The sequence below is a fragment of the Rhineura floridana genome, chromosome 2, assembly GCF_030035675.1.
Source record: "Rhineura floridana isolate rRhiFlo1 chromosome 2, rRhiFlo1.hap2, whole genome shotgun sequence".
NCBI lineage: Eukaryota > Metazoa > Chordata > Lepidosauria > Squamata > Rhineuridae > Rhineura > Rhineura floridana.
Window position 1 is genome coordinate 202,032,492 of NC_084481.1, and position 3,194 is coordinate 202,035,685.

The 3,194-nt window shown below is 37.3% G+C and overlaps 1 long non-coding RNA gene across 1 annotated transcript; it reads right to left on the bottom strand.

Annotated features, from left to right (window-relative positions):
- Positions 1-1,542: 1,542 nt before the first annotated feature.
- LOC133378405 (uncharacterized) lies at positions 1,543-2,993 on the bottom strand. Its single transcript, XR_009761004.1, has 3 exons — positions 2,914-2,993; positions 2,316-2,384; positions 1,543-2,083 (listed from the first exon to the last, which is right to left on the bottom strand). It is a non-coding gene; the product is annotated as an uncharacterized LOC133378405 (long non-coding RNA).
- Between the last annotated feature and the right edge of the window lie 201 nt (positions 2,994-3,194).

Genomic DNA, 3,194 nt, shown 5'->3' on the forward strand with positions numbered 1-3,194 from the left:
GAGTAGGAGAAATTTTCACTAAAATGCTGAAGAATTTAATGAATTTTCAAATTGCTGCAGAAATGTGGAGAACTAAAGATTGGAAAAATGAGAGAAGCATTTTATATATAATTTTATTAAGCATAATTGTTTGAAAATTATTTTATTTATATTTTGATAAAATTTTATGTCAAATTGTTTTACTATTTGCTTGCATCAGTATTTTTAAAGGAATGCTTTAGATTTTTTTTTTGTAAACAGGTTAAAAGGCTTCCTGACATCAGTAGTATATAAATTTTGTAAATACATTTTTTTTAAAAGATTTGTCACCATCACAAAGATCACACAGTTGTCAAAAAAGGTGACTTAAATGTGTGATATGCACACCCTCACTATTTCACTCTGAAGTGTTTCAGGTCAACACTCATCGCAGCATCTTTGGGATGAGATTGGTGATAGCAGAGACAAAATCATAGTGGAAACAGCTTTTCACATGTTGCTACCCCACACAATTCCATAAAAAAGTAACAGAGGTTGTCTTTGTCCTTGTGACACACACATAATTTCAACAATCCTGTCTGGAACATATACGGATGTCACAATGAGGCACTTATTTTTGCATGGATTTCACTGCAGCCAATGGAAGGTTACATCATAACAGAACAATTTCAGATCACTAAAAATGAAATATGTTTTTAATCCAATTGTTTTCAATAAATCATATAGTTACAGACTTATAAGGATACAAATAGCAGATGAATTATAACTCTTTGCCTGTTGATAGCATATTGGGCTATGTTTAATCAATTGAATTGGCATCAGAAGTTTTTTTTTTCTTTTTTGATATGTTATAAAGATGTCCAGCCCTACTATGAATCTTATAACATTCAAACATTTTGTGACAGGGTGCTTTTTGCTACGGAAGAATGGTAACTGTGTTTGCTTTCAGCTAGATGAAAAGGCCCTATGTTTTTGGCATGTATTAATGAACCATTCTGTAAGATGCTCAATAGGAGGAGAGAAAGGTGCGTGTTATAAGACAGGGAGAAAACTTCAGTTTACCTTCTCTGCTCAGTAATGCAGAAATCCACTATGGGAGATAGGCATTGGGTGTCTCTTGCACTAATCTCCATTAGTAGGACATACAACACATAACTTCCAGTGGGTCTGGCTCTTTTTCTCTTTTTGTAAAATTATATCAGGATATCACTCTCCCAATATCTCAGACAGATATCCCAAATGTAGAGATGAGATAAGCGGTTCACTCTTTCCCTTTTAGGTCTTGCTAGTCCTCAGTCAGAGGTCCATGTCCCTTTCTGTGCTATTCCATCCTGTTTGATCCTATTACGTTGCATGCCATTTCATCCCATTGTACACATTTCAGATGCATTTTGTGCACTCTTCTTTACATGAAATATGTACTTTTAATAAACCATTCTGTTATTTATTTATTTATTTATTTATTTAGCACGATTTATATATCATGCTTAATCAACGAAAACCTCCTAGTGGTTTACATAAAACATCAAATGTTCATAAAATCAAATTAAAAGCAACAAAGACCTAAAATGTATCAAAACATAAATAAAACCAGCAGTTTTACTTTATATACATTCTAAAATCACATGCTTAAACAAAAAAGCTTTTTTTGCAGGCTCTGAAAACCAATCAGCAATTTAAAAACAATGCTTATCAGTGCAGTCACCAGTAAAATACACATTTTGTACGCATAATATCTATTTTTGTATGCACTTTTGCACACCCAAAATGCACTGCAAAATCCAGATAAGTGCACAGTTCATCCAGGAGTTTTATTCTTTCAGGAGCTTTGGATTGGGCTCATCTGCTGCCAGAAGCAATCCAAACATAATTCCTCAGGCATTCCTACCCAAATGTCTGTTAAAAACATTGCTTAGTAAATTTACAGCAGAACTAGTTTATCCAATGCAAGGTTGCTCCTAGAAACTTATTTCCGAGTCTTTCCCCATTGTACATCCATCTCATTTGGGACATTTTTTTCCTTTCCCCTTTCGCATTTGCTTCACAGTGAAAACTTCTGCTGATAGTCTGTTGTTTTCTTTTCTTTCCTCCCTTACTTTGTTTTCTGCACAATAATTAAGCAACGTATTATCAACCTACAATGGCAAATGAATTAATTTCATCAAGTGTAATTTCTCAAGTGAGAAGAGGGGGGACTGTATCCAGTCACCCAATAACAATTAATACCTCCCACCACCACCATCACATCTGCTAAAAAGAACTGCTCAGCCTTGACCAGAAAGATGACACTGAAGCATTTTGGCATATATTAAGAGACAGAGTGGAGTAGTACATACTTGGCTTGCTGCTTCCATGTCAAATTATTTTATAATTCATGCGAACAGAATGTTAAGTCTTCAGAGGAGCTTTAAACAAGAGAAAAACAGAGAAGACAATACAGTTTTGTTTACTTTGCAGACAGATAAAAGACTATAGCAAGTCTCCACCCGGTCCATTAAATCTGCATAATCAGACAGACATATGCATGTTACTCCAGGGATCAGGAAATCAGACCTCCAGATCTTTGAAAGGCAATGCCAAATTTCATTTCCTAGCAAGCTATCTACAGAATATATTTAGGCATGGCTAAAAAAAAAGAAAAAAAATCCACAGCAACACATGTGTCTTGACAGTCCACAGGGACTATTCACTCCCTTTTGTTGTAACAGGGTTGGCATCTGGCCAAGCTGAAGTCTTGAAAAGCAGAATTTTTACAAGCAGTATTTACTCACGGTTACTTCCTCTGCATTGGGGGCTTAAGGCAATAAGTCACTTCATTCATACAACCATGTCTTGCCACTTGCCCAAACTGAACCACCCAGAAATACCCCCTCCCCCCCACACACACCACTACACATGCACACACAGCCTGGGCTCAGCCATGTGAGAACCAACCCTTGGGCTTGTTTCTCCAATTCCCTTTCTATGATGGGCAGCACTTGTGTAGGAGAACAGGAAGGCTTTTGTTCTGCCTGTCAGGATGCAGATGTTCTCCCCTTTTTGCTAGTAATAGACATGCCTGAAAAATTATGAACTGAGGGAGCCCCAGCTGACGAAGCATCAAGGCCCCAGCTGACAAAGCATCAAGGCCCCAGCTGACAAAGCGTCAAGGCCCCAGCTGACAAAGCGTCAAGGCCCCAGCTGACAAAGCGTCAAGGCCCCAGCTGACAAAGCGT